The sequence below is a fragment of the Rhinopithecus bieti genome, unplaced genomic scaffold, assembly GCF_001698545.2.
Source record: "Rhinopithecus bieti isolate Rb0 unplaced genomic scaffold, ASM169854v2 scaffold_3734, whole genome shotgun sequence".
NCBI classification, from domain to species: Eukaryota; Metazoa; Chordata; class Mammalia; order Primates; family Cercopithecidae; genus Rhinopithecus; species Rhinopithecus bieti.
Genome location: NW_016804423.1, coordinates 5,122,467 through 5,136,309, shown reverse-complemented (window position 1 = coordinate 5,136,309; position 13,843 = coordinate 5,122,467). Strand labels below are relative to the sequence as shown.

Below are 13,843 nucleotides of genomic sequence, written 5' to 3'. Positions count from 1 at the left end.
TTGTACCTTTCTCTCTACTTTTGGTCATGCCTGATTTTTCTGTAATAAAGATTAAAGATATTTGTTGAGGGGTCAGCCTGCCTGAGTGCTGGCCAGGAATGCAAGGCTTTTATTTCAACCAGCGTTTCTGCCTCTAGAATCTCACATGGCGTTAAGTGTCTCTGCCTCACACCCATGCCCGACTGTACTGTCTGCTCAGTGCCTCTGTGTACACCGGGGGTCCCTGCACTCAACCCCACAGGCTCATGCCCGCCACTGCCCACCTCGGGCGCCCAAGAACCTGCCCAGATCACCCACCGTAAGCAACAGGACTGAGCTTATAACATCACTTTTTTCCTTATCAAGTAACTAATCATACACAAGTGGGGCACTGCTAGGATTTAGCACAACGTCAGGCCCAGCTGGAGATAGCTCGTCGAGGCGTGCCTCTGACTGTCTCTGTAAGAGGAAGCTGTGGCCAGACTCCTGGACCTTCTCCTAGGCCATCCGTGCGCTTCATTGTAAAATCCAGTTTTACCAAAAATTCCTGCAAAGTCAGTTTAGCAGGGACCCCATCCTTGATGTCTGAGATGTCTCCTGGGCCTCCTCTGCCTCCACCGTTCCCAGTGACATCGGCACCCTGCCTGCCCCCTGCCTGTCCCCCTCCTGCACCCTGCCTGCATCCCGCCTGCCCCTGCCTGCACCCCAACTACCCCCCACCTGCACTCCGCCTGCCCCCCTGCACCCCAACTGCCCCCCGCCTGCCCCTCATCTGCACCCCGCCTGCACCCCAGCTGCCCCCCACCTGCATCCCACTGTCCCTGCCTGCACCCTGCTTGCAACCAACTGCCCCCCACCTGCACCCCAACTGCCCCCGCCTGCACCCTGCTTTGCACCCCAACTGCTCCCGCCTGCACCCCACTGTCCCCCGCTGCACCCTGCTTGCACCTCAATGCCCCCTTGCTCCCAACTGCCCCTGGCCTGCACCCTGCTTGCACCCCAACTGCCCCCGCTGCACCCCAACGGTCCCTGCCTGCACCCGCTTGACCCCAACGTCCCCCGCCGCACTCTGCCTGCACTCCGCTTGGCACCCACCTGTGCCCCATCTGCCACACCGCACTGACCCGGTCTAGCACCCTGCCTGCACCCCAACGCCCTCACCTGCACACAACTGCCCCCACCTGCCCCCGCTTGCGAAACGCCGCCCCCGCACGCACCCTGCATGCACCCCGCCTGCACTCTGCCTGCCTGCCTGCACCCCACCTGCCACCTGCCCCCCGCCTGCCCCCTGCCCGCCCCGCCTGCACCATCTGCCCCCGTGCACCCCGCCTGCCGTCAAGGAACCCACTAGTCTCCTGCATCCCCAGTGCTCCCTCTTAGTTATCTTCCAGAGAGGTGCCCTGGCTCTGGGGTCTTCCGCGGACCAAGGCGGCTTCTCGCCGTGCTATTCTTTGGAGTCGCTTGAGCGAAGCAGGCTGGCCCAGGTAGCAGGATTCGGCAGCAGATTGCTCAGTTAGGAACGAGAAAGAAGAAGCTGCCATTGGGGGCGGCGCGCGAGCGCAGTGCCATCAGTCGTCGAGGCACAGACGAGGCAGGGGATGACCCCAGGAGGACCGTGGAGGTGGCAGGCCGGCCGTGGAGAGCAGAGGCAGGACGCGCTGCGCAAGGTGGGGACCCAGGACTCTGACTGGACTGAGGTCTGCGGGGCTGAAATAGAACAGGCAAGAGCACCGCTCCACAGGACGGGAGCGATGCCTGCAGTTTACCAGCGCCACGCAGCACCAGGACCATCCTTCTAGACATTGCTGCGTAATCTGCCCCTTAATTTGCATGTCATTAAAACCTCACTTTAGGTCGCCTGCCCTGCGTCCCAGGAACCATATGCACTCTGGACCCTGAAATTGACCCAAAGGTAAATGCTTTATGATATCAAAATGGAATCTCCTACACATTGTATAATTAGGAGGAACCAAGGAGTAACCACCACAGGTAGAGAGAAGAAGCAGAAACCTCCATTTAAATAAGTTAAAGAGGCTAGGAGGGCTATAACAGACCAAGTGACTTCCACAGTAGGCATTTGAGCTCTCCCTAGCTCCGGAGGCCCCAAGTGCAAGACCGGGTGTGGGGCAGGACCGCGCCTCCAGGGCTCTGAGGGGTCTGCCCAGCCTCTCCCAGCTCCCGGGCTCCTCCAGGTGCCTCTGAGGGGCTGCCCCAGCTTCTTCCCAGCTCCCGGGCTCCTCTGGGGCCTTTGAGGGTCTGCCCCAGCCTCTCCCAGCTCGTGGAGCTGCCTGCTGTCCCTGGTGGTGCCTGGCTCATAGCTGCACCCCTCCAACCTCTGCCTCCCACATCACATGGTTTTTTCCTCTGTGTCCAATTTCCTCTTTGTATGAGGACACCAGTTATATTGAATTAGGGCCCACCCTACTCCACTATGACCGCATCTCCACGAATCACCTCTGCAGCAATCCTATGCCCAAATACACTTCCCGCCTTATCCCCAAGTTCCACATCTATGGATTCAACCAGCTGCAGATCGAACATATTAACAACAATAAAAATGGTACAGATAAAAAAATTAACACAACATAGCAACTACTTGCACATCATGTACACTGTATTAGGTACTGTAAGTAATCTAGAACTGATTTAAAGCACACGGGAGGAGGCGCACAGGTTATATGCAAACGTCATGCCATTCTATACAAGGGACTTGGGCATCCAGGGGTTTGACGCCTGAGGGGTTCCTGGAATCAGTCTCCTCGAGTGCCAGGGGAGAACTGTGGAGCCTCATTCTGAGTTGCCTGCGCTCGGACTTCAACTGTGAATTTTAGAGGGACGCAGTCCAGCCTGGGAAAGGAGGCTACAGATGGAGACGCCACCGGGAGGTGTTTGGCGAAGCTGGGATGGAAATTAAGCTGCAGAGTTTAACATTTCTTGGGATGAGGGCGCCAGACAAGAGCCTCTGAATTGGCACGCAGGGCTGTCGGTGTCGGTGAGACACACACGTTTATAGTGAGAATTCTTCCCAGAAAAGGTGACCCAATAACACTGAAGAAAAAAGAAAAAAAATAACATAACCATGGCTTTCCTTGGAGTATTTAAAAGTATTCTTTGTCCATTTAAGATGACCCGGAATTTCACACCATCTGCTGGATGTGAAATGAAACCCAGAAAGAGAAAGGGGAAGAGACGATGGTCTGCAGGCTTCAGGGCCCAGCCGCGGGCCCCGGTCCATGTGGCTGCCGCCTTCCCTTTCTGTGGCATGCATAGCCTCCTCTTCTCTGACTGCTACCCCACACCCCTCTCGTTTCCTCCCTGCTTTCCATGGGGTCTCACTTTATTTGGATGACTTTCTGGGGAAGTTGGGTGGGTAGCCAAAAACAGAGGCATTTTCAGCATGGAAAAAGCCCTTAAACTAACACTTCAGTTCATTCGAATAAAGAAATCCCCAAAGATATCAAAGGCTCTGAAATGATATCATCTACCTAAATATGATGCTCAGAAAATCTAGAAGCCCTCCGGAAACGCCGCTGTGGACAAGGGCATCCCCAACCGTACTGGTGAAAAGTCAACACAAAAGTACATTCATGAGCGAGAGACTGAGGAATTAATGCCTTTCCAGCTATGTTTCAGAGCGCACTTAATTGCCCTTGAAATTCTTCCTTCACAGCCATCAGCCTGTAAGCTGGGCCTGGGAGGCTTTGTTTCTGGAGACTTCTGCTTTCTTTGGAAGGCAGGCTCAACCCCAGTCCTCTATACAACTGTCCTGAGTTAAATCTGGCCAGTCTGAAAAGCCAGCCATGCTGGTGAGTGCATGAAAATCCTGTGCGTATTTCAAAGGCAGAGAGCCGGGCTCCACGCGACGGTTCCGCACCTTCCTCAGGGCGGCCCCTCCTTCTCGCTGGCCTCGTACCCTAGAACTTAAAGTATAATAAAAAATAAAAAAGGAAGAAAAAACACGCATCATCAATAAAAGAAATACCTAGTTTGTCTAATTCTATTGCTTATGTTTATTTTCTATTTTCTCTATCCCTGCATTTTAAAACTTGTTTTCCCATATATAGGTCGCAGCTCTGAACACTGAAATTCTGAGATTCTGTTGGGAAAGATAAGCAGTAAAAAAATTCACAAGAAGCTTCAGCAGCAAATGTTAAGGGTGCATTTTTGGGTTTCATTCAGTATTTCTAGTCTCTTTAATAGTAAGCCTAAGAAATTACCTCCTGCAATAGAAGTAGCATCGATAAAAAAATTATGTTTGCAACTTCTCCTGAGTTTGAAGAAGTAAAAGAAAATTTAACGTGAATGAATACAGTTTCTGAATCTCTTTTTAAAAAGGAAATACTGTTCATGATGATATATTTGCAAAACCTTCCAAAAATGAGTTTTGTCAGAGCATAATACACTCCTGTACTCTGTATTTTAAGTTTCATAAAACAAGGCATAAACTTTTAAAGATGATTTTAGAGGTTTTCCGGAAAATATGTGAGATAATTGCCTTTCTCCTACACAAAACTAAGCTCACCACCTTGTTCTTTTTGTGACAAATTATAAGTAATAGAACAAAGCCTTAAATACTGCCATTGTAGAAGAAGCGCGTTTGGAACAAGAACATAGACTATGGATGGGAATAGTGTTTCTAGTTTTAAAACTATTTACACACAGAAATTTTATTAAAACCTGCTTTTTTCTCGTACAAAATAAAAGTGTGAACCGGGAATCTGTCGGGTGTATCCTGCTATGCCAGCAGGCATCTGGAAGAAATCGCCTCGCCTTTCGTCACTCAATTTCTTTCTAAATTGGACCTGAAAGCAGACCAGAATTATACTGTTTATCGGCAATGCAAAGAGTGCTTGGCGGAAACAGAATGTGCCCGACCTTGAAGGGCAGCGACTTTCCATAAGGAAGCTTAGCGGATCTTCTAACCACTCCTGGTGCAGGATGCGTCGATCACCGGTTTTCTGTCCCACAGACAAGGGGATGTGATTATCCTGCTGAGGAACCCAGGGCCGTGACTGCATTCTTATTTTTAAAGTAAAGTGACTTATAGTTAATTTTTTAAAACACCTTTTTGTTTTAAGGGGAGGGAAGGACAGTTTGCTCTCAGAACAGAGAGGCCTTTTGTTGTCTCAAAGATCTGTATTAAATCATCTGAAGCTCCTGTTTCTTTATTAATTTGGGGATTTTCATTGGTACTATTCTGCCTCGACAAGGATTTTTTTACATGAGTATTCCAAATAAATGAACACAAGCACACGAATTAGTTTTGAACTTAAAACGTGTTCTTATGAAGTAGAAACTTCACAAAATAAATTCACACTGTTGCAGTTTCTCTTTTCCAAACTTCAGTGTTACCAAATGTTGATTTCCTCCTGTTATTTTCGAAAACACTTTTCATCATTCTAGGAAACTTGATGAGCTTGTGTGTTCCCGCAGTTCCTCGGTGGGATGGTGAGGGCGGCCTCAAGGTGCTTAGAGGATGAGAGAGACCCCCTTCCCTCCAGGGGTGCACTTTCTCAGGCTGGACAGATGGTTCGTTCATGGCTTTTAATACTTTCTTGAAATTTTTAAATTACAAATCAAATGAGACTGCTGAACGAATCTCGACTCCAGCTGGAAGGCATGGTACCTCATTCCTTTGAAACAATAGGTCACTTCTCAACTACGGCTTTAACCTGAAATGATCTTTGTGCACTGTGAAGACTTGCTTCCCGCCGGACTTCAAGCTCAGATTTCCCCTCCTCAGAGCAGGGCTCAGCGCATAACCACTTTCTTCCCACACACACAAGAAAGTGAAACATACTTCTGTGCTCAGGAAAAGCACCCTTCCTGCCCTTGTGTGGATGATTCTGGAGCAGAACCTATTGTCTCGGTTTGCAAAGCACAAAGGAGGTCACCGATGGATCGGATCAGGGTGGAGGTGTGCCCCAGATGAGGTCAGAGTATTTGCAGCAGAAGAATGGCAGCTCTCCCCGGCCAGGAGCAGGCCTGCCGCTTCTGTGCTCCTGACTCCCCGGCCAGGAGTGGGCCTGCTGCTTCTGTGCTCCTGACTCCTCCCCACATTCTTCTGGTCCGGTTCCCACAGACAGACAGGGCGCGGGAGGTCAGAGTGGACGGAACAAAGGGGACCCCCTGCGGCGAGGCCTTGCTGGGCTGTCAGCACCAGTAATTCATGAGTTCACCTTTCATCTCCATGAGGATCCATGAGCGGTTAAACAGAGACCCATTTTACAGCTGACAAGATTGAAGGGGCTAAGGAGCGGGAGGGAGGCCAAACACCCTAAAATTTATAGTATCCAACCACCTGCTAAACCAGATCCACGCAGGTTTCCTTTCATTTCTCCCCACATAATGGGATCTGTGTTTCAGAGGCAGCATAATAAACAGGCAATGCACGGCCTGGGGCATTTTCACATTGTGTGGTTAGAGAAGGAGAGAGGAAGAACCCGCGGAAACAGAAAAAAATGACGCAAAACGGCAGCTCCAGCTCCTGGAGGGCATGCGGCTTCGGGCAGCTCGTCCAGGGCTTGGAGGCCAGCGGTGCATCGGAGCCTCGCCACACCCAAGCAGAAAGGCATTCCTGACAAAGTCCCGAATGTGGAAATGGAGTGTGCACTGCAACATCCGACAGTGTGCACGTGTGCGTGTATTAGTTGTGTGTGTGCGTGTGCCGTGTCGACAGGAGGAAGAACAGCACGCAGGGAAGAAGCCACACGTGGCTTTTGAGAGATTTCATTTGTAACTGGGCTTCCCCAGCGACTCCTAATGTCTGCTCTGAGACCAGCAAATGAATTAATGTAACACGCGTTTTAGCTGATGATGGACATTGTGTCCCCAAAATAATTCCATCTAATTTTCTTTTAATCAATAGGGCCATAACCTTCTGTGAGGGGGATTTTCTCAGTATTTCTGGGGGGTGTTTGAAAGGAAGTTGAAGGAAGTTGTCCCCCAGTGCAGCAACATGTGTAAAAGAAAGGAAGCCACAGGGCATAGCGTGTGCATGTGTGTTTGTGTGTGCACACATGTGTCCTCATTTGTGTGTGCATATGTATGTGTGCACTAGTGCATGCCCATGTGTGTGCTGTGCATATGCAGGTGTGCACTTATATGTGTGTGTTTGTCGTGATTGTGCATGACATGCATGTTGCCTTATGGGGCACGTATGTGTGGGCATTGCATAACATGTGTGTTTGTGCTGTGCATTATATGTGTTGCATTGTGTATGTGTGCATCTGTGCTTGTTTTTGTGCAGCACACATGCATGTTGCCTGGTATGGTGTAATTTATGATGTTTGTGTGTATGCGTGTGTACATGTGCTTGTGTGCAATATATGCAGGTGCATACATGTGAGTGGCTCATGTGCATGTGTCCTTTGTGTTTGTGTGTGTTTTAGCTGTTAGTTTAACCCAGCGGTAGGGTGACGGTCCCCTTCACCCACAGGAAGATTTGGACTTGCCCTTGGCATGCCCCGCGGGGCTGTGTGGAGTCCCAATCTTTGGTGTGGTGTGTTCAGCAGCTCTGTGGGTGCTGCCTGGGGGTGTGGTCCCCTAAGGAAAGTGTGCTCAGGGCCTGGCAGCTCTGTTGCTCACGGGGGCGTTTGTCCATCATCGACTCCGAATTTGGTGAGTTTTCAGAGCAGCTGCACAGCCCTGGCAGGCACTCGCCCAGTGCATGGTGGCTCCCCAGAGCCTCAGGACTCCACTGTGCAAAGCCTCTGTTTTCTGCCTGCTACGTCTTCACGTTGCCGGCACTGCTGATAAAACGACAGAGGACAGCATTGTGCTTCCTCTCTTCTTGGCAGAAAGGACTGGACAAGGAGGCCGGCAGGAGGGACCCACTTGCTCTTCCTGCTGGCAGTGATTTCTCTCAAGTGCACGCGACCTTCACCCATTCCGTTCCCAGAGACCCCTCTGTGATCCCTTCCACGGGAGCGTACTCTGGCTCAGCCTGCATAGTTACTTCCATTTCTTCTGGAAGGCCCCACAGCCTTCGCGAAGCGACACTAGGCACACAGTGGGCTTTTCGGTGTGGATACACAGAGGTGTGTTAAGGATGCTTGGTCAGCGGGGAAGCTAAGGAAAAACTTGAGCTGAGATATTTGGGATGGAAGCTCTAGGATGAATGGCGACCCCTACACCCGGCTCTCCCACGGGGTTCTTGGGGCCAGGTGGACCTGGCTTCAGCGGGGCAGGCCCCTCAGATCATTTGTGCTGCAGCAAAGCTCCCACCTGCAGTGGAGGCTGTGGGAGGTGGCACCTTCCCCACACTGCCCCACCCCTTTGTCATCCATGGAATCCTTGCTCGTTGCTTAGGAGGAGGATTTTTAGGGGTGAGTGCCCAGGGCTCAGATGTGGGAGCTGCAGAATGAAGATCAAAGGAACCCCTGTGGTCCGTGCGTCCCATGTGAGTGGCGGCCGGCGGCAGCCAGCCTGTGAGTGGAAGCCCTGCCTCTGCGTCCCTTCACAGTTCAGGGTCTGGAGGACCGCCCGAGACCCAGGCTAACGCTGCTGAGGCCAGGGAGATTTGAGGACAGCGTGCCCCCAGCAGCTCAGCTTTCCCTGTGCCAGGTGGGATGGGTGAACGGAGATAGACATGCTGGGTGGGTGAGGCACAGCAATCCGGACAAGCCCCCGCTTCACCACTCAGTGTCCCCTCCAGGAGCCAAGCTGACTGTCACTAAGACACCACTGCGTCACACGCCCAGCTCGCGGAGGTGCCGCCTGGCTGTGGATTTGAGCAAGGTGACGGTCCTCTGGAGACTGGAGCACGGCACACCATGGTGGTCTCCACTTGCCCCTTCCCCTTCATGTCGACACGAAGAAACGCACCTCTGCACAGACGCCCCTCCTTAGAAGCATCCAGAGCTCCTGAGAACTGGCTCACACTCCCCTGGCCTGGCATCTGCAGCTGAGCTCATCCGTCAAGACCCTCAGGGACTGGTGGTCCTTTGGGGCAGCCCCTTCCCAGAAGCCTGCCCTACATCTCTTTCACGGCAGCTGTCTGGGACACTTTACTGGTGGCAGAGACTCCCAGGAAGAACATTTGTGACCCAACCACCAAATGAGAGGGGTGCTGGCCACTGCAGACCTGAGAGGAAGGGCTCTGGCTTGCAGAGGTGTCTGTGCCACTTCACCCCTTAGAGGTGAAGAACTTGGTGCCACCCTGCCCTGACTGAGAGGGCGAGAAGGGCCTGGATGATGCCACAGGTCTCCAGGGGGGAGATCATCTCCCATGCCCTGTGTTCCTTCCATGGGCTCAGACAAATGACAGGCCAGCTTCCAATGTGCACGCAGGCTGTCGGGTGGCCAGCTGCCCTGGGATGGCCTCTGCTCCTGCCTCGGTGTGGTGACGGTGGCCTCTGCTCCCCGCTTGGTGTGCTGACGGCGGAGAAGTCCCTTCACTTGTGGGCAGAGCACAGGTGTCAGCAGAGGAGGCACTGAACGCACTGAACACATAGTGTGTATTCCCGGCTGTGTGACTGTGGGCAGTCCCTGAGATGGGGGGTTTGTTTGTTCATCTGCACAGTGGGACTCGATTGCCAGTGGAGGCCTGGGCAGGCTGTGGGAAGAGCTCAGTACCTGGTGTCCTGGCATCAGTGGACATTGGGTGGCATGAGGTGAGTGGACAAGCACTGGTTCCTTTCCTGTTAATCTGATTTCAGAGGGAGGATGAAACGAGACCCAGCATGAAGGCCTTGAAGTCAGAAATGGACGTGGAGGGAAACAGCCTGAATGTAGCCGGAGGCCGGAATAATGCTGCCCGGGACTGGTCCAGCAGCCTTCCTGGGTAGGTGGGCCATTTAAGACGTGGCCAGGGGACAGAATATTAACACCTCATGTTGGTAAGCACTGGGCACCTTTGTTTTCTGTGTTTTTAAACCCATGACCATTTTGAAACATAGGCTTAGTGGGCAAGTAGCTTGTCCCCGTTTTACAGATGGGGAAACTGAGGCCCAAGGGACCGTGCTCACTGCTACCAGTTAATGGCAGAATGAGAGCTGGTTTTCTGCTGTGCCACCTTCAGAGCCAGATTCCTCCATCAAACCTAGGGAAAGGCACATTGTCCCAGGATAAAAATCAGTATAGTAAGTTTTTATTGTATGATATTTAAGATGAAATAAAGTTGAAATAATGTTGAAGCAAAGTTGAGTATGAGTCAATTCTTTTAATTGAAAGGCATTTAAAATACATCACTGTTGTATAGTTCTTTAAGAAACACCGGGATGACTCTTTTGTAAAGTGGCAAATCCTTTTGACATGTGAACAGTCACTTTAATGTATCTCAATGTGTAGATTTCATTTTTTCAAATATCACGTTTCTCAGAGCAGGTCGCGCCTTTACGAAGGGTCTGGAAGGGAGAGGATTTGACAGCTGGGCACCTGCATTTACAGGTTTTGCATCAATTACAAATCTTGCAAATAAATCTCCTTAAAAAATAAGAATAAAAGTTGTAGCAATTTTTCTCTCCAATTTTCTTTCTTGGCATTTCAGTATGTTTATCACTTGATCTCTGTGAATCATAAATCACCTCATAATCACACAAAATGCCCCCAGGATATGTCTCCCTCTCCCTTAATGACAGCAGCCAATTGTTGATTGTTTATTCGATCGGAGAGGCATACTTCATTCACCCAAAGCTTTTCAAAGAGCCAAGATGAAGGGCCAGCCTGGAGGTGGCTTCCCACCCTGGCTCTGGTGGGCACCCTGGAGCTGGGGGCTGTGATGAGGGCAGAGGCACGGGTGGGCCCAGTCAGCCCAGCCTGACCCTGAAACTGTAGGGCCTCAAGTGTGCTGTGGGCGCCTGCCAACTTAAAACAAATACGGTACTTACTTCCCAGACGACCTTTTACAATGGGATTCGAGAAAGCCGGTGGAGTTTTATTTGAGAACGTTTTTAATCAATTTGGAAATTGATTTTGTTGGTCTGATGTCAAGCTGTCATTTTTCAGAGACCTGAGTCTTACCTCTCAGCCTGAGGCTTTGTGGCGAACCCATTCCACAATAAAAGCAGCACTGGCCACCTGAGGAAGTGGGAGGAAGAATTGGGAGGCTTTATCTTCTCCTCTTTTGATGTCGATAAGTAACGTACGGTCCTAAAGTCCCTCGTGGAGTCTTCGAAACCCAGCTCCTTGCATTTAAACAAGCACCAGGTGCTTCGTGTCCCTCTCCAGTGGCCGCTGCCTCTGCTGCATGAAAGTGACATGACAGGGTCCTAGGATTTCACAGGTAAAGGGAATTTGGCTCAAACACCCCATTTTACAGGTAGAGAACAATTGAGGCCTAGAGAGGGAATGACATGAATTTCTAAGCTGCTGAATGATGGAGAGAAAAGGTTAAACTGGGCTTCAGACTCCTAGAACTACAGTTATGGCCTCTCCTTCCAGGGCATTCCTTCTGGTAACCTTGGACCTAGGGGAGGCTTGACAACAACCAAACAGCAATGCCACCCAGCCATCAGCTCCAGACAGCAATGCCACCCAGCCATCAGCTCCAGACAGCAATGCCCCCCAGCCATCATCTCCAGGCAGCAATGCCCCCCAGTCGTCATCTCTGAGCAGCAATGCCCCCCAGCCATCAGCTCCAGACAGCAATGCCCCCCAGTCGTCAGCTCCAGGCAGCAATGCCCCCCAGCCATCAGCTCCGAAGCAGCCCCAGCTACAAACTGAGGATGTTGTTAAACTCTAACTTGTCAGTTCTCTGATGCCACCTGGGTGCCTGGAACTGTAGTATTCATGGTACTATTTACCGTATGATACTGGCAGAGGGGTTGATGGACAGGACAGGTGAAGCAATGGTTGGCACGGAGAGTGGATCTATTGCAGTCTCCAACAGGGACACAGTCTCCCAGAGCAGCCACGGGGCGGCTGCGTCTGGGCTGCCCTCCCTGCTTCTTGCCAGTGTGCCCAGGTCCCGCACACCTGGCTGACAGGAGCCATCTTGCTGGTGGAAGATGGTGGGCGGGGGGCTGCCCCAGCCTCTGGCAGTATAGGAAGCAGTGGAGGGCTGCCAGGTGCTACAGTCTGAATGTAGGTGCCTCTCAAATGTGTACAGCGAAGCCTAAGCCCCATGTGATGTTGTTAACAGGTGGGGCCGTCTGAGAGGAGGCTGGGTGATGGGGGCTCCTCCCTCGTGAACAGGATCCTCGCCTTATAATGGAGGCCAAAGGGCACACCCAGCCCCGTTTCCTCTCCCACCCCCTCCCCACCTGAGGCACCATCTTGGAAGCACGGGCTGGGTCATCACCAACTGGGAACCAGCTGGTGTCTTGATTGTGAACTTTCCGACCTCCAGAATGATAAGAAATAAATTTCTATTATTTATAAATTACCAATTCCAAGGCATTTTGTGATAGAAACATGAATGGACTGGGACACCTGGGCTACCTTTGTCACACCTGGTCAAAGCTGCCTGGTCAACCTACAAATACTGTCTCCAGCTCTCCCTTGAATCTGGAGACTGGCCCGTTTTATGTTTTCATCAGCCTCTGCCTGAATCCCTCATGAGACCTCCATCCAGAACCTGTATGGAGCAAGAATGAGGATGCTTTCGGGATCCTGTGTGACTTCTGCTGAAACAAGTGTACTCGGTCATAGCAGGGGCTAACAGGCCACTTGATGCTTGGACCTGCGTGGCTTCCTGCTGAAGCCAGTGTACTAGGTCATGTCAGAGCTAACAGGCCATTTGCACGCTTGGATGTCTTCCTCAGAACACCCTTGAAAGCTCTTTCAAAAGCCTCTCCTTCCACTCCTTTGTCTTTCTCTCTGTTTCCCTGTCTCTGCCTTTGCACATGAGTGTCCAAGACCTCTTGGTGAGTAACAATGCCTGCAGATATTTGAGATAAACCATTTGTGCCTCGACCATGCCTGTAGCGAAGGTGGTGGGACTGTGTGGGGCTGTGTGTGGCTGCGTGACATGAGGGAGCTTGGGTCTGAGGGCATCGGGCTGCTGGGATCTTGCCTCTAGATCCTGAACCTGCCAGCGCCAGTTCTTATTCAGCCCGTGTTAGCCAGGTGAGGACCAGTGAGGACCGGTTAGCATTGAGAAAGTGTAGCCTGGAGTTTGAAATAGAATGTGATGAAACTCTTCTCCCTGTTAGGATTTTATTTTATTTTATTGTACTCGAAGATCTCAAGCCAGGCAGTCACACAGCACATTGTTCTGTTTATTGATGTTTCCTGCATCAGCACCCTGACAGGAAAAAGACGATTTGATTCCCATTTGTTTTCCTTGCCAAAATAATGAAGACTGTGATGAGTGTTTGTTTGATATGCATCCCCCACTTCTTTTTTGGAAGAGAAGAGCAAAGAAAGATCAAGGGAGGAGGAGCACCCATTACCTTCATGGAACAGGAGGGGTGCGTGCATAATAGATACGACAGCCATGGGAACAGGAACCAGGGTACTGGGGCACCAGGGAACCAAGGAACCAGGGAACCAGGAAACCTGGGAACCAGGGAACCAGGGAACTAGGAAACCAGGGAACCAGGAAACAGTGAAACAGGAAACCAGGGAACCAGAGAACCAGGGAACCAGGAAACCAGAGAACCAGGGAACCAGGAAGCCAGAGAACCAGGGAACCAGGAGAACCAAAGAACAGGGAAAGCAGAGTTCTGAGGAGGCAGGAGAAGGGAGGGGGGAGGGAGAGAAGGAGAGAGGGTGTGAGGGAGGAGGAAGGAATGAAGAGAGAGAGGAAGGCAGGGAAGAAAGGGAGAGAGGGAGACAGGGAGACAAGGAAGGAAGAAAGAAAAGAAGGGAGAATTAAAGAAAGAAGGAAGGAAGGAGGGAAGAGGAAGAGAAGGGGGAGGAAAGAAGGAAGGGATGGAGGGAGGGAGGAAGGAAAAAGGAAGGAAGGAGAGAGGGAGAAGAA

The 13,843-nt window shown here is 51.4% G+C and overlaps 1 long non-coding RNA gene across 1 annotated transcript; it reads right to left on the bottom strand.

Moving 5' to 3' along the window:
- Nucleotides 1–10,121: 10,121 nt before the first annotated feature.
- Nucleotides 10,122–13,397, bottom strand: LOC108527044 (uncharacterized). The gene is made up of 3 exons (XR_001884674.1): nucleotides 13,314–13,397; nucleotides 12,372–12,496; nucleotides 10,122–11,189 (listed from the first exon to the last, which is right to left on the bottom strand). It is a non-coding gene; the product is annotated as an uncharacterized LOC108527044 (long non-coding RNA).
- Nucleotides 13,398–13,843: the final 446 nt, after the last annotated feature.